This window comes from Rissa tridactyla, chromosome 2 (assembly GCF_028500815.1).
Source record: "Rissa tridactyla isolate bRisTri1 chromosome 2, bRisTri1.patW.cur.20221130, whole genome shotgun sequence".
Taxonomy (NCBI): Eukaryota; Metazoa; Chordata; class Aves; order Charadriiformes; family Laridae; genus Rissa; species Rissa tridactyla.
The window spans coordinates 152373616-152391181 of record NC_071467.1 but is presented as its reverse complement, the minus strand read 5'-3'; the positions used below and the strand labels follow the sequence as shown (position 1 = coordinate 152391181).

General features: G+C 41.8%; 1 long non-coding RNA gene across 1 annotated transcript in view; it reads left to right on the top strand.

Moving 5' to 3' along the window:
* Positions 1–2550: 2550 nt before the first annotated feature.
* LOC128904765 (uncharacterized) overlaps positions 2551–17566 on the top strand; it is a 39344-nt gene continuing 24328 nt past the window's right edge. The window contains exon 1 of the long non-coding RNA XR_008464633.1: positions 2551–2653. This is a non-coding gene — a long non-coding RNA (uncharacterized LOC128904765). The remainder of the gene's footprint in view (positions 2654–17566) is intronic.

Genomic DNA, 17566 nt, shown 5'->3' with positions numbered 1-17566 from the left:
TTCATTGAGCGTGGCACGGAGTGGGGGGGGGGTCTGTATGCTGGTCTGCAGAGCATGAAGGAGGCACCTCCAGACAAAAGGACCAGGAGTGTTTTATCTACTCCTGGCAGCAGGGGAAGGTCCTGCCAAAAGTTTGGCAGATGAGGATGGCCTGAAAGTTATCCTTGCAACTGTGTTAGTGTTGTATGTGTTACTGGGAAGAAAGCTGGAAGATTCAGAATAAATTACTACTGCGAGTGAAAGCACGGGGAAATGTATGACAAAGGTTTAAATATTGCATTATAGTCCTTAGACAAATTCTTTTAAGTTGAGAGCATGGGAATGTTTTTCTAATGGGATGCTGAAAGATGTGTAGATAAAGAAACAATTAGGGAGGAAATTGGAAATCTGGAGATCTGAACCTATCTTTTACTCAAATGCTTTAAAGTCATTCAGGTGTTCACAACTATTTAAATCCTTCACTTGTTTTATGTGCCTCATACAAAGCAATGAAGCAACGCTGTCATAAAGAGCTCTCGGCCCTGCTCCAGCCTAGATTCATCTGACATAGACAAAACAAAACAAAACCCCCAGAAGCCCAACAATGCCATTTCATGTGCAACATTATATCTACTGAATGAGAGGAAATGTAGGCATGCATCAGAGTAAAGTACTCTTAAAAGCTCATTTGGATGGTATATTTTTTACCTAGAGGGGAAACTACTGTATATGCAAAACTCAGATGAATATTTACAATATCCAGGAATAGGTACCAGAGGGGGGGAAAAAACATGCCGCAAATGTAATCATCTTCCGAATGGTCCAAAAACAAATTGTTCTCACTGCTGTTGCTGAGCAACAGTCCCACGATGGGATTCAGCCTGTGCAATGTACGGTGGGAGAGTCCAACCTACCCAGAGAATGAGAAATCAGAATACCAGGAGAGGCGGCGGAGGGGGCCTGGCGTGGCTGAGCTCCTCTTCCCAGCAGTTGTGACCCCCTAAGTACATATTTTCACCATTCTCCTGACCTTTCGCTGCCTCCCTGCTCTCATAACTGGCTTAAAATAAATAGCGAAGCAAGACCGGTACCGGAGAGCAATGGGACTCTGGCTGTTGTTGTAACAGGCCAGTTTGTATCTAGGACATTTTCTGTGAAGTAAAGCATTAGCGCTTCTTCTGAGGTGTTCAAAGGCTAGGAAACTCTGGGGAGGGAGAGGGAAAAGCAAATAACAAGTCTACCAGACAATTCATGGGATTTAAAAGCAGTGCCCCTCTGTGACTTCAGCTCTGAAGACCACATGTGCTCTCATTAGGTGGTAACACAGTAAAAATCCACTGTCTAAAGGGACAATAATCCACTATATTTTGAAATAAAAATTCTGGAATGCTTAATCATCTGACACAGTATGATGTCAGTTTTCATTCACTTCCTTCAACGGGTTATTCTTACAACAGTTTAGAGACACAGAAAGGAAAAGGAAACCACAAAACATGCATGTTCAAATAATGCTAATAGACTGTTCTGAAGTTAAAAAAAATAAATTAAAAACAACCAAAAAGTGATTTGTGGCTGATGGGATGACTTGAGAGAGCTCACTATACCGAGGTGTGGAAAATAGTACATTGGAATAGAGATATTTCAAATGTGTGTATGACAGACCTGGTAATTTAGTACTTGGTGGATATTGCTGTGGTTGTTCATAATGCAGTGTAAAGCTGGCAGTCCTCTGGGTGGAGGAGTAAATCTGGGCTTGCCCTGGTTTTCATGATCAATACATTTTATAACACTTTTTATTTTAGCTATTTTTTTAAAAGCTGACATGCAAGGTCATTATTTTTCTAGGTAACTTTGCCACCAACATGGTATTTGTTGTGTGAAACAAACTCTGCCTAGCTTTCATTTTGTATCCCTAAAATTATTATCCTACATGAAACTCTAATTGAAAATATGGTCTTTTAGGCTGAGATATCAATGGACAGGTTGACTCTTTATAGAAAGAGGCTTATGGGGAAAGAAAGGAGTATAAGAGTAAAATGAACTGCTGCAGCCTCAAAATATCTTATTCCAGTTTTGAAAGGTGGTACCCGGTAGCTGTTCTTAGTGATAAACCAGCACTAAGTGTCCGTATCCCAGTCCCCAAACTGCCAGAGTTGTTCTGACCGCCTGTGTGGACACATTACAAAATCATCACAGCTGGATCTCACCTTAATATTGGACCAAACTGAGCGCTAAGTGTAAACAACCGTAACCTTTCACATGCTCCAAATCAAGATCCCATTCCTGTCGGGGGACAGGAAGAAAAACAAAAGCCAGAGAGTAACCTCTTACAATTCCACTTCCTTGGTTCAAGGGGAAAACTTCCTTTTAAAATACTGGAGAATAAAGTTTTCCTGCTTGTTAGACTGGCTGCCAAGCTGCTGCTTTTGGGGTAGCAGTTTAATAGAGTTCCTCACATACACAACAGGCTAGGTGGGGAATCGCAGAAGAGCACAGAGGAAACTCTCACAATATATTTCCCCCCTATTATTTCTCAGCCTATTTTGAAATTAGGAAATCACATGGAAACAGCAGGAGGATTCCTAGCCTTGCACTATTTCCTTCCCCTGTGATCATGAAGTTTTATTGCTGCATGAGCCCTGCTGCCTACCATTTCAGAGAAACTCAGCAAGAGGTAAGGTTTTTCTAAGTGTGGGTGGTCAGGTCCGTGTATTCAGCAGAAGCAATAGGGCTATTCAGCTTGAAAAAAGGCAGCTCAAGATGAAGTATGGAAGAATAATTTTCAAAGAGAAAATAATGAAGAACTAACAAAAGCACCCAGGGAATTCATTCTTTTTTTTTTTCCCCTTCGGTAATTGCCGCTGAAGAGGCTGGCACTGAAATGACATCATTAAGTCAAGTTATCTCACTCGTACACTTGTGGGGAAAATTGGATGAAAAGAAGGGAAATTTCCCCAGGACTCAGCCTGTTGCATTGGAAAGCTCTTCTGGTGAAAAACAGTCTTACACAGGGAAAGAGGAGTAGACATTTTTCGGTAGTTGGGAGGATAGATTTTGAGTTTCTAAAATTTTAGTATTATTTGTACGTGCAGATATTCACATTCGTATCCACCTTTATGAGTGCATTAACATTATCTGTGTCAGAGCATGTTGCTTATTTTTCAGAAAGCATGTACAAATGAGTTTCCTGGAAGGCAATTTCACCCAAACAAACTTTGCTTTTAAGCAAATAGCACATAATATTTCTAGGAAAAAAATATTGACTATTGTGTATTAGCAACACACTGCTCATAAATAAGCAGCAAAGTAATATTGGCACAAACCATGCAGTGGGTAACATTGACCCACAAGGAAAATCTTTCAAGAACTTCATATGATTGGAGAAAGATGAAATTTTTTCACTAAATTGGTGATTAACTGAATTGTTCCACTCAGTACAGCTAATATTCCCCAGCCTCTCCCATAGGTATAGCACGGAAATTCATAATGGCAGAGCCCTGTTCTTTTTTTCCTTACAATATTTGATATCCCCACAAGCAGTTCAGGGGTACGTGCTACAGCATGCTATAGCGCGGGAGAGCGTTAGGATATAATCTTCATTCTGCATCTGCAAGTAACCTCTCTGAAGATCATGAGGAAAGGAGCACCTCCAAATACGATACTACGCTTGACTATTTTTTTTCTGAGATTAGTTAACCAAAATTCAAGCTGCAAAAGGAGAAAACACCCTTCCCATATTTATGTATTTCTTTGCTTATTAACAATACTCATGGAAAGTTGCTACGAGTAGAGGCATACTTCAAAACAGACTACTATTATCTAGTCTAAATTACGATATTACAGAATCACAGGATGATAGTGGTTGGAAGGGACCTCTGGAGATCATCATATTGGACATCCTAGTTTCAGAACACATGAAAAACAATCCACAAAAAGCCTGGTTCTTCCAGTTTCACGAGGGAATGTAGTAATGTTGGAAGGACAAATAGGGGAAATTATGGCATGGAAAACTAGCCATTTTTTAACAGAGCAACATTTTTATTACAAAAGTTATACTAGTAACTTCATAACCAAAGGCAAAATTCTCTCTCCTGAGCACCTGGATGCTACAAGCTTTTGTTTTGGTTTTGGTCCTCACTTCCTCCCCTCATGCTGATTTTCAGCCTGCTGTGGGAGACGAGTGGTGTTGCAGTGTTCTTGAAAGCAGAAAAAAATCTGCTCCTCTGATTTGAATTTACAAAGCAAAATGCTCTTCTTTTCAAGCTCTGCTCTGTGCTTTGTGTACTTTCATATGGTTAAACTGGATTAATTTATTTTCTACACTTTCTGTTATCTCTTCTCACTCTGGGGCTGTCACATCTCTTGCTCAGACAGGCATGGGAAGGGAAAACTTATCATTGCATTTAGATGGTATTCGAGGAAATATTTGGTCAAATCTATTGCTCTGCATCATATTTATCTTCTTGATGCATGAGCTCCTCATTGCTGTTCCTCCACGGCCAGGTAGGGAGGGAGCTCTAGAGCTGTAGCTGCGATTTGCCCTGTTACTCAGCATAACTGGCTGTTAACAGAGGAGCCTAAATTGCTTCCTTTTGTAAGTGAAATGTCTTACGCACAACCCTGCCCCCACTCTGAACACTCCAAAGGAGGATACTGCTGCTGTTTCCTACCATACTGCAAGTTATCTTCTCCTTTAAATAAGTTTTTACATTGAGATCTCCCCTCTTGTTCTTTAAGCCACCTTTTCCCCATCTTTGGACACAGGGGATGTGTCAGACCAGGAGAGGAGAAAGCCAGAGGAGCCAGTACTCTCGGTGACTTTCGGCTGGTAGAAAATGTCACTGTGCAACCTTTTTGGAGGTTCAGCCTGGAGCACAGGGCAGCCTGTGCCCTGGCTTCAGCATTTCAGGAGTGACTGCAAGGCACAGGCACTTGCGCTGCCTTTCCCCTCTGCAGCGCAGTGCCATTACCCAGCCACGGCGCCGAAGCAAGCCCACGTACACGGGATGCATACAAACTGCTTATTGTCTTTCTGTCAGAAGCATCACCAAATAGTCTCGCTTTCCCCAGACAAAAGCAGATATGGATTGCAGAGCTGGCAAGAAAAACAAACAGCAACCCTGTTTTAAGTGAAAACACTGCCAGATACCATGAGTAACACAGAGAACTAGCGTCAGACAGATACTGGGTAAGAGTAACTTACTCGTTTTAATAGAGGTTTTCTTACCTCTAGCTGTTCATGAGCGCAGTGAAGCTAAAAAAGCCTTCCCCTCTCTCCTTTCTTTACGGAGCAATGCATACTCTGCGCTGAGTACCTTGGTGTAGTGACTCTTTGCGTTCTGTCAACTTAATGTAGTAATCTAAATATCACTGAGCAGGTTGGGGTTTGGGCCAGTCTTAATGAGATAATATCTCATAAGGGATTGATCCCAGATACAGTTAAGGGGCCTCGCAGCTAGTGTTTTGCAATACACTGCAGATTCTGCAGCTTAGTAAAAGAAACAGAAAATTAGTAAGGCATATGAAGAAATGCAGAATACGGACTCTTAGTCCCCAAGACATTTCATGCTCTGTGGATTTCAGACTCTTGTACCAGGCTTATGCAGTCGTTTATTTTTTTGTCTGCCAAGCATGGGTGACATCATTTGACAGGCAGTATGCTTACTTATCTGTTTTCGCGAAGTAATGCTTTTGCACGTTTTTCTTCATTATAAGCTCTGAATAAGTGAAGTGCAACGTTCCACTTAAATAGCTTTCGCATGCAAACATCAGCATCACAAGCCAGGTTGTAGGAGAAAATACAATAGGAAATAGAATTTTAAAAGCAAGTACTGCAGAAGCAGGGCAAAATATATTTCCTTAAGTGTTATTTATCCTTTTCGAATTGTTCACTTTGTGCCGTGACAGGAATGAAATGTATTCCATGGTACAAAATTGTTTCCTGGAAATGAAAAAGTGATTGACACCTAAGTTTGAATTATTGTGAATATGTGGAAAAAATGGGATTTTACACATTGACAAAACCAATAAGAAGTTTTAAAAGCATGTTTATATTGGAAAATTTTAGTACAGAACAGCCTAGCTTTTAAAAGCAAAATGGTCTTCATGCAACAGGCTCTAGTTGAGAACAAAGTGCCATTCAGCACGAAGGAACTGATTTAACAGCTCAATTATTGATGATGCTGAGTCAGGAATCTGCAGATTTAAAGTCTCCCTTTGCTTCGTCACTGGAAGTAGGGAATCAGCAATAACAGACTTATCAAAGATTTCTGATAAACCTGCGCTGTAAATGATGCATTTCTGATTACGATTAAATTTCTGTTGGACAAATGATGGACCAAGTACTGAAACCCTTTCTTGGCTATAATTCCTTGCTTTGCCAGGCTGGTACTGCTTACATCCAGTGGAGCTTTTACCGACAAAAGAAGAACCGTTGTCTGCCCCACACTCCCCCCAGTCCTGGCACCTCTGGGAGATCCCTGTGCATCCCCTCAGGGACGGCGACTCCAGAGCTGTTCACTCGCTGCTGCCTTTAACTAACCCCTCTGCAGTGGAAGCAATACGTGTCTAAGTGGAATAAAGCATCTGAATAGCAGAGTGTGCTGCCTCTGGTTTTCTCAAATACAAATTGAAACTACTTTGTGTAAAGGATGAAAGAAACTCTGCTCTCCAACAGAAACATCCAAAGGAAAACCAGGAGCTCATATCGGCAGAGCATTGTTTGGCCTTTCATATTCACAGCGCTCGGGCTGAATTATCTATTCCCATTGCCTGTATTGTCTGGACACTATGAAACAAATTATTCTACTCTACCTGTCTCCAGAATAAAAGGGCATAAGCCTTCATAGTCTGCAAGAAAATATTTTTCTCCCTTAGATTTTTACCGGGCCGTTCCTAGTAAACCTTTTTACACAATTACTTTACCTTCCAACCGTTACAGTACTGTACAATTTTCAAGAATAAAGTGACCATTAGCAGGTATTAGCCAAGAAGTGAGAACATTAATTACTTCTTCAAGTAAGCAATAAATGAAAGCGGCTGAGTTTCCGGAGGGTCGGCATCTTTGCAGTCATTTTCAACAGACCTTTGCTACCCTTGGATACTTTTAAACCAGGTGAAGTGGAACACTAAATGTAATGCACTTAGTAACATTAGTCCTACTGTTTTGTTTTCTTCTTTGAAGAAAAACTTACTTGATCTCCCTGCAGCCTCACCCTCGCCCTATGAAGAAGCATTGAGAGCGTAGACTTATTACTGTAAAATATCTTTTGCATGTGCAATAAAACCTGGATGTCCATATGGCCTCCAAATGGTCCATGCCCAACTGAGAAACAATGGGGTTCTGTTGTTTCTTAGATAAAAGAGTATCAAAACCAGTCTGACTCATAGAGATAGGTCTGGTTTCTTTTACATTTAAGTGTATGCAGTTTTTTGACTCAGCAGGGGAATAGCTGGATGCTGTTTTCTTGAGGGTGAATAATGTCCCCCCCAGCTTCAGTATGACTTGATTTGTTGTACCACTGTCTGTTAGGTGTCAGTTTTGGAGAGGAAGGTAACATTCCCCCAAGAAGAGGCACCATTCTGCTCCCAACAGACCCTCCACAACCAGAGGGGCATTCAGGGCGTGTGGTGCGGCAAGCCTGGCAGCACCTCTAACACACAGCACACTCTGCGTCTTGGCTGCTTTATTACCAATATATATACTTGTTCTATGTACTGCTTGATCTGTTACCTATCAATTGGTTGCCTTGGTAAATTAGACAATTTTTTTAAAAGCATATATATTCACGTACAACATGTGGGTGGTGCTTTTCCCTTCTTCTTTGTATAAGTATGGTCTATCCTGATTACAGCAAGCCTTTTGGGAATATTATAGGATTAGAAGCTCCAGAAAACTGATAGTTAAGTACTTATCAGGAATAAATGAATCAGACCAATTTTCTTTCATTTTTACTTTCAGGCAGGTGATTTTGTGGGACAAGGCTCTTTAATTGGATGTCTCAGCACTGTGAGGTCAACACAAATTCTGTTTCTCTGCATAAAGAGAATATATCACAGAAAAGATGGTAGAGTGCAGTAATACTGTCCATTATATAGATATATCTTTCTAGCTCACACTGATTCTCTGCATCAGCTGGGGTTTTTAACACAAATGAAAGCATATTAGCCTCAGAGGCAACCAGTCAGGAGTACATGTTCCCTAATTAGCACTTTGATGTAGTTTTGTCCAGGTAACATACATAGCTTTAATCATAGCAAGCCATTGTCTGTGATGGTCAGCAAATCCCTGGGTCATCTTTTCATCTTACAGTCTGATGTCTCAAGGATAAATGCCTGGAAAGACTTTCTTTTAATACCTGCTTACTAGCAGATGCATTATGGGAGGCTCACCTTGATCCCTAAGATGCAGAAATTGCTTGGAACAAAGACCCAATAATAATGTAAAATATTGTCCCAAATGTATCTATTTCTCTGATTTTTTCTGGCTTATCAGCAAGTTTGATGACAGAAGAAGTAAAAGGGGAATTTTATTTGGAAAGAGTGGTAGTAGACCAGGTCCTAACTTCTTCTGAATGTCTGTCAAGAGCAACAATATTATAAATTCATCATACATTAATCATGTATACCCACTAGGGAATTTGCTGTTTCGGGATTTATCTGTCATAGGGAAATTCACACAACCAAATTATTCCATTTATTTTAGTATGATAACTAATCAAATGCAGTTTGTGACTCCGTGGTTTGTGATGCATTCAGACTGGCTCAGAAGATGCTGGCAGGGGACAAGCTGGGTCTGTACCTGAGCTTCGCTAAGGACGAGGACTCCCCATCTGCTCTGCTCCCTTTTGCATTGCACAGGACGCTGTTGGGTTTTCCAGACCTCCCTGGAAGGCTTGATTTCACTTGGTTCCCCCTCAATGGGAAGGCTTGATTTCACTGGGCTGGTTGTGGTGAGCACTGTGGATAGCCATTCGGGCAGCTGTACAGATCTGTTGGCTTGGAATTATCATCAAGACTTGGGAAAGCAAAATTGATCGTGGAGTACCAGCTAAAGGATTTGAATCAAAAAGGTTTCGATGCAAAGAAGAAATGCAGGGTGATAGTGCAAGGTTGAATATTGTTAGTACGGATCTGTTCTGATAAATGTGGTCAATGGTTTGCTTTTCACAGTTCAGTTAACATTTATTTCAAGGCTGAGAGGAAAACGCTATGGAAATTTCCAACCCACTTAGACACTGTAGGTGCAGGAAATTCTGCTAAGGACCAAAAAAATCATGAAATCAGTGTAGCAGCGTCTTCCTCTTTAGAAGCAGTGAGTGAGGGAGCGTGCATGCATTTACCCTGCTAGCCTGCCTCACCCTGGGCCAGCAAATAAATGACATGGCATTAACAAAGCAGCAGCTTTGGAGGTAGTTGGCAACAGGCTTCAAGAGTCGCCCAAGTGCGGTGCGTGTCAGAGGTGGCCCAGAAGGTCCTGTTCAGAGAAGAGAAGACAATTACCCAGAGGGGACTGGAGACCAGAGAAATGCCAGCGAATGAGTAGCAGAGCAAAACGGGGCAGGCTTGGTCCGGGCTGTGCTCAGGCACCTGCGGAGGAGGGGAGACAGGGACATGGCTGCCCTGGTGGCAGAGGGGGACCTGGGGAGGGGAACGCTGCCAGCTGCCGGGGCAGGAAGGACAGAGACAACTTGATGGCAGTGACAAATGAGCAGTAAGCACAGATCACACTGAGAGTAAAAGAAGGAGGAGTGGCAGGGGCGGCCGAGGCAGCGAGCTCCCGAAGCGGCCACAGGCAGCCACCCCACCCCTGGCACCACAAAGCAACCGGCAAAGGGGCAGAAGCGAGCGAGCTGATTAGTGGCTGCCGGATGGGAAAACAGCGACAGAAAGGCCACTCTCCATGTGGATCTGATCGAGCCCTGGCTGCAGTCAGCACAAAGATCCCAGTTCATCTCTGTGGGCTCCTGGTAAGGCCCGTAAGAGTGTGAGGACAGCCGTGGGGGAGAGGAGCCATGCGAGTGCATGGCTCACCCCCTTCAGGGTTAGAGGCATAGTCCGACACTGGTCCTGCCCGATAAACACATGTTGAACAACTTTTTAGAATTGTCCATATTTCTTGTCCCTGCTGTTGCCCTTGGTCTGTCAGGGGACTCATTCCCTGTGCAAAGAAGTCCTGCCCGGCCCGGCTGGCACCCTCCCTCCGCTGACGTCCATGCCTCCCTGCCCTCACTGGTGTCACCAGCTCCGAGAGCCTCCTATCGTTTTTCCTCTCTTTTCCCCTTAGGATGGCATGTACCGCAGTAAGGCCTCCTTTTAATCTTCTATCCTCAGCCATACAAACCTGGATTTCATCTCCAGTCCCTGGATAATCAAGATATTTCAACAGCTGTCAGTTTCTGGCAGAGGCCTATTCTACCATTTTTTTTCAACAACATATTTTTCATAGCTGGTTAGAAATATGCAATATTTTGTCATAAAACCAGCCTCATTTGCAGGATTTGAATGATTTTTTTCCCCTGCTTTACAGTTACCTTTCTCTATCTTACACTTTAGAGATTTTTTTTCCAGTTTCTTGCTGCTGTTCAGCACTTTTGCTTATGATGTTAGAGCTTTATCTGCCACTAACCCCATATGCTGTGCTTCTGTAATGTCTTGTGATGTGTAGTTATTGAGTGGATATTTTCTCTTCTTGTTTTTTGTTCCCAGACTCATTACCTTACATACTTTGAAACTTATAAGCTACTTATCTGTCTCCAGCTCCTAGACCATATATCCTGAATTTTGTTGCCCTCCTTCTTTGTTTTGACTGCCCCTTCACTTCATATCATCAGCAAATGTAATCCACTTACTGCATCTTCTTTCTTCCAGGTCGTTGATATATAAAGTGAAGAAAATTGATCCTCACACTAATCCTTGTGACTCTCTTTTAGTCACATCCTTACATGCTAGACTGTTAGCATACGTAGTTACCTCTTAAAAAAAGATTTGAGCTAGTTCATAGCGTATTGAAATCGGATATCCCAAGAAGGCTGAGACTGCAAATATAGAGAAACAGAATAGGAAGAAGGAGGGGTACCTGGAAGCCATCGGTCTTTCCCCATGGGGCAGGAGTTGAACAGGGGTCTCCAGCCCTCCTGTGGGTGCAGGCACCTCCCTAGCCAAGGGCAAACTGCCTGTGGGGAGCAGGGGCTGATGTGAGATATGGTCTGGGAATGCCAGCAGCCACTGACAGGTTTGCATCTCCTTGGTGAGTCCCAACATGAATGGCCGCATGAGCAATTCCCTCTTCCTAATGTTCTTGATTGTGTTTTGAAGCTTCTGGAGGTTTAAAGCTGTCTTCTCATCCCTGTCTCCATGATGTGAGAGAGGAGTCTTTGTAGTTTTAATGGAAAGCTGTCATAAGCAGGTGTTAAAAGTGTATTTCTTTTGTATACCTTCACTTCCCAAAGTCAGACATATAACATAAAGAGCCTGACTTTTCTAAATAAAAATCTAGTTAAACAGAATGTACGGATTCCTGTTATCAGATATTATTATCCACCCTGAAAAAATCCCATCAGTGGATTGTTAAGCACAAGCTTGCTTTTGTGAATTCATGATGACTTTTCATAATTAAACCATAATTTCCCCAAGCCTGACCCTGACTAGTATTTAAATTTTTTCCTACTGCTGCAGTCAGACAAGCAATGCAGGGCTCTTGCATCAGAGGCTTTACAGTCACCTTTTCAGAGGAGAAAGATAGCCTGTCTAGCATGCTGGGCTGGGACTCGTGAGACCTGGCTCTAAACCCTTGCTCAGATGCAGGTTCCGTGTGTGAATTTAGGCAATGGACCTAATCTACTATATGTCCTAGTACCACATTTCTGAGCAGAGATAATAACTTCCTATCATCCAGGAATCCAGCGCAGACAAGAGTGAGGCACTGAGATGCATGAAAAAATACCCAGTAAATGATTTTTGTGACGATATGGTGCTTCTTTATTGAATCATCTTGGTTGAGGATGTAACTCCTCAAAGGTGGTGGGCATCTGACTACAACAGGAATGAGACATCTAAACAAATACTTTTGAGGCACCAGGCCCAAGTTTACACCATCAGACTGGCTTCAGACTGGCCGCGGTTCAGCAGTGGGTCCGGCCTCTTTAAGCTGAGCTGGCTGAGTAACAGACGCTGCTCTAGCTCCATTATAACTGAAGATGTCTTTCCACAGATGTGTCTGTGGCCACAGCATCTGAGCTGAGCAGGGCAGGCACCATGCTCTGTTGGGGTGCAGTTCCCACACCCCCTTGGTGCTGGCTCCCCCCCACTCCCCACCGGCCTCTGGAGGAGGACGGAGCAAGTGCTTTTGCCTTTCAAGCTGAGGACCCACACTACCTTTCTGGCTGGTGTTCAGAAAGCTGCACAATACTGGGGTAACAAAAAGGCTCTGGCTGTAAAAGAAAAAAAGTGGGAAAAAAAGGACCTCGTGCCTGCTGTTGTATCACATTCACTCATCCACTCAATCCACAGCTAGCATTCCTCTGGCAGGACACCCTGTCTCCAGCTCCTTACTGAAAAAAGAAAAAAAAATTCCTTCACTAGCAATGCATAACTTTATTATGTCTATTTTGCAGATGGGTTGGCTGAATTGAAGTAAAGTTGTGACTTTTTCACAAGACACCTAAAAGTGCTCTATGCTGAGAATCCTGGATTCTGTTTTTCTTCTCCAACTCAAAATTTCAACATTTAGAGCCAGGAGTGAATTTGTCAGTCATGGGCAAAAGAGACCATACTTGCCTTATCAGCATTGGCTAGCACAGTACCTGTTTCTGATCCTGTAGTGGGGAAACAGCTCCAAACTCCTCATCCTCATCCCATATCTCAGATGCCTTCAACAGTCCATACGCTGCATAGTACACAAGAATTTTCCTTTGTTTTATTCAATTTTTATTTTAATGCCACAATTGTAACTTGCATCTCCTGCAAACCTGCTCCGAAGAGACCAGGCCTTTTACTGAGATGTGTGAAGGTGGTGTTCACCAAATGGGTTAGGAAATGGGTGCTTAAGAACAAGGAATTAGTCTGGCTACTATGACAGACATCCTGAATGGGAACAATTTACCATAGGGGGGCTGTGACCTGGAGAGGGAGATAATGGTAAATGTTAGGATCAATTTTGTTCACTTTCTGTACCTATGAAGAAATAAAGAGGCGTTAAGTGGATTCATTTGCTCTTCAATTGTGAAGTGGCAGTTAGGACAAAAGAGGAGCGCAACAAAGTTCAGACTGAAATGATAAGGAGCTGAGAAAGAAAGGTAACCTAAAAATTTCGAAACAATGTTTTTTTGTCTGGAAACAAAAATAAAAGCAAAGTAGATTTGCTATGCACTCAGAAGTCATAAATGATGAAATGGATACATACAGTACACTTGCATACACAGGTGCTGCCATTATGGATGTACATTATAAATCTGCAGGGCACTAAAGTGATTACTCTTTCCCCCATGTCTCTGAATGCCATATTTTTCCAGCATGCTGGATCCCATCTGGCCTCAAAGTTCCGTCATTCTTCAGACATTTCAATTTCTTGATTACCTGTCAGGTTATGATCCTCAGTTGTTTTTCTTTTTTAATATCTCTTCCTTCTCACTTGGGAGATGTCCATGTGTTTCTGACATCTGCCACCCCGCCTCGTGAGTCCCATGACAAAGCACTAATTAATCTGTTTATTTCGACAGTGTCCTCACCTCCTTTCAAGAAAAGACCCAGCCTTTCTCTCAGAGCACCCATACCAATCTTAGTTCTTATATTTGTGGTCTTCCATAGTTCACCATAACTGTCTCCAGGTTTTTCATTGAGAAAGAATGGCCTTTGAATCCAGAAAGATTGCTCTTCAAGGTCACAGCTGAAGGTGTTATGCAGAAACTATTTCCATTGTACACCTTTAATAGATAAGCTTATTTTCAGTTCTGCTGTCAAGCAGGACCATATCCCATCTGTTGATCTTCCTATGAGGTTCTGAATACCTTAAATTTTCATTAATTCTAAAAGCAAAGACATGATTGATTATTTTGAAAAGTAAATGCTCTCATGCTCTCATGTTACTGGAAGAATCCAATGACAAATTTTAAATGTGGATCCATATTTCCACCTTCCTTCCCACATTCTTCTAATTGTAATGGCTTAATACCATGAGAAACATATGAGGAAAATCTTGCCCTAAGTAAATACACAGCAGGTGTGAAATTTTGATCTGGACTTGTATGCTAGTCCTTGGTCTCTTCTGATGACAAAGGACCATTCAGAATCCAGAGTTTAATTAGGATTGTACCCACTGCTTTTGTGTTGTTTTCTGTGACCACAACCAGCACAAGTGCTTTGTTCTTTGTGTAGAGTCCAAAGATGAAGTTGGACTTCTATTGCTTCCGGGCAGGGATGGGAGCCTTTCAGAGGAGTCCAAAACAGCCAGATACTGAGTTAAGGCTTACCTAAGAGAGCCAAGAGAAAGGGCAAAGGAAAGCCAGTAGGACTCTGACCGACTGCTTATGATGGCCAAGGCAGAAGGGATTGTGAACACCTGCAAAACCTTTGTCTCTTAGGGAACTTTATTGGCGCAAATGCAAGCAAATAACGCACTTTGAGAATCACTTTTTTTGGACTTAGATGCCCAAGTTCCACTGAAATCACCCTTTGGATATTTAAGCAATTTGGAAGGATTTGGGATGAATAGTTGTCTTATTTGTACAGCTGAAGAGCTAGTGTTGCCTAACACTATGAAGATTAGCATGTATAAATATACGAGCAATAAAGCTCACTTTTATTGTGCTTGTTTCCACCTCTTCCACTGCAGTGATATTTTTCTTGATTCTTATCCTCCACTTATGTCATTACTCCATAAAATTGTATTTTTACTAAAACCATTTTAATCTGTTCATAATTAAGGGCTTTAAAGCAGCAGATGAAAATGGGAGAGAGATGTCAGCTTTTTAGGAAATTAAAGAATTTACTTCATTTGAAAATGACCACAGTGCTTATAGAAGCAACCTCTGCATTGAAGTATTAGCATTACAAGCAAGAGCAGGTTACAGTGCCCTGGAAGTGAACTTGGATTGCAGTGGGGTCATGCCTGAATGGCAGTGCCCTTAGAGGATTACCTGTTCCTCTGAAGACGCCAATCGAGACAAAGTTTAGACTCACACATTGAAACGATGGTGCAGTTTGTATTGTTCGGGAGTTTGAGGATTTTGGAAAAGATGCAACCATTTACATTATTCAACCTACATTTTATTTGATAGTCTGTTTGTCAGGCAGTAGTTACAAGAGAAACAGGGCTGAGGAGCAGTTGCTTGATGAGCAGTAGGCTTCAGACTGCATGCTTTAAGTAGGGATAATTTGTAAATACTGATATTTCTTTTGGCTGAAGCCTATAATAATGAAGTGTACAGGGTGCTGCTTTAGTTATCTCATTATCTTACAACCCCAAGCAACCTTTTGACATATTATATTGATTAAAGCCAGAGAAAGTTGGGCATTTCAGCATAATTTATGCAAACTCAAACCAATAATTAGAACAGCTAATTAGCTATTGGTATCTGATTTTGTAATAATCTAGGAACTAAGATAACAGAAACAATACACACAAGTCTTGTTTGGTAATAAGGAATTTGGTTTCTCTAGCCTAGCAGTGATCATTAATTTTGCTGTGTTTTGATTTAGTGTTTGTGTTAATATATTCCAGTATGTCTGAGAATATGAAAGTAACACCTGGTGTGCTCTGTGCAAATGTTTCTCTGCTTCAGGAGAAAAGCCAAAGGGGACACTCAGTTAAACCTAGAGCATCATTATAAACAGTCTGGTGGGGATAAATGCCCATGCTTTCTAAGGCTAAAAAGAAAAGCAAATGGAAATATGTGATTCTGTTTATCTATTTCTATACAGGCAAAGAGAGTGCAGGGGGTAGTGCAGAAAGAGCATTTATGCTGTGAAGTTTGTTTGGTGTCTATTTGAACAGTACAAGGGGTTCTACATGCAGGTTTTTGTTTACATCTACGTTCGGTCTATGTTTGCAATTTGTTAGTGAAGGCAGCAAGCCCAATTAAAGGAAAACCCCTCTGCGCTCAGAGTTTTAATTTTGCTGATATCCCAAGACTGTCAAAAGTAGATATTCCACCTAGATTTGAGCATGCCAGCACTGAGCTTTGCTAGGCTAGAAAGAAAACAAAGACACTCCGCTGCCTTTTATTTCCTCAGCTTCAAAACAATCTCTTCTCTCCTTATGAACAATACTCATCTCCTTAAGCAGAACTGAGATCTAGTAACTCACATAGTTAGCTTATTACATAAAAAAAAAAGGCTCCAAGAATAACAGGCAGGGCCACTGACCCTGAGACACAAAACCAGAAAATTGTTCACACCAAGCCAAGTTGCTGGGTTGCTGGAGAAATGTGGCATAAACTAAGTCAACTTCAGCAAAGACAGAAGTATCTACTTTTTAATTTCAGAACATAAATACATCAATGTCCTTTGAAGATAGCTTTTATTCTATTATGCCTTTTCAAGAAAGGTTGGTAGCTGAATCAGACCCTTTATCAGATGGCATTTCCCACTGGTATAATACCTAGAGATGAAAACAAAATTAATCTGGCTCAATCATTCACTTTATCAAACTCATCTTTAAAACAGGAAACTGTAGCCTACCTTTATGTAACAGAAAGCCAGAAAGAGTTGTTCAGACCTCTCATGTATCTTACACTAAATAGGTAAAACCATAATCTTTCTTACGTCCAGCCACCCCACGTGCATGTACTTCCCACTCTTTTCTCCTTATATACATTATTATGCACACTTACAAGCACTTCTAGCATTATTAGCACACAGAAACTGGAGCTTATTATATCCAGTGTATCTATACATTAGCATAGCATCTCTGGCTCAACAAGATGTGGCGGAGCTTCAGCATGAATTTTCTGGCCCATGAGGTGAATGTAGTGGTCAGCGGAGCTGAAGGGTTAGCTACATCAGCTAATTTACACGCTGCCAAATGCATTTTTGGAGCTGTACTGGAAGAAAATGAAAATCCGACTCTCTAACAAGCCTTCCTGAAGGCAGTATAAGAAAATGATTACATGCACCATAAACCCATGAAATCTCAAATCTCATCTTTGGGCTTTCAGACCTGGGATTTTGACTCATGCCTACCTCTGTATAAAACCTGAAAATCTAAGAAGAGTTTGGCCAATAGCAGGAATACTTTCTACTTCTTGAGTGGCAGCTTTTAAAAATGGATTCAAGCATGGTCCTGTCTTATGACTTGGTCCTATAACCCAGCCTATTTGAAAGAGCCCCCTTGCCCACCACCCCCTTGCTGCCCTGTGTATACACACACACACACACACACACAAAGCAAAGCTAGTGAAAAGAGAAAGAATGTGAGAGGGACTACAAAAAAACAGGCTCAATGTCTGTCTTGTTCAGTTAGCATGTCACCAACAGTGGCCAATGGCTGATGGCCAACAGAGATTTTAGACAAAGGCAAGTATATAGTGACACTTCCCTAGTTTATTTTTCCACTCTGCAGCAATCTGTAGGTCAGGGCACTCATGAACCA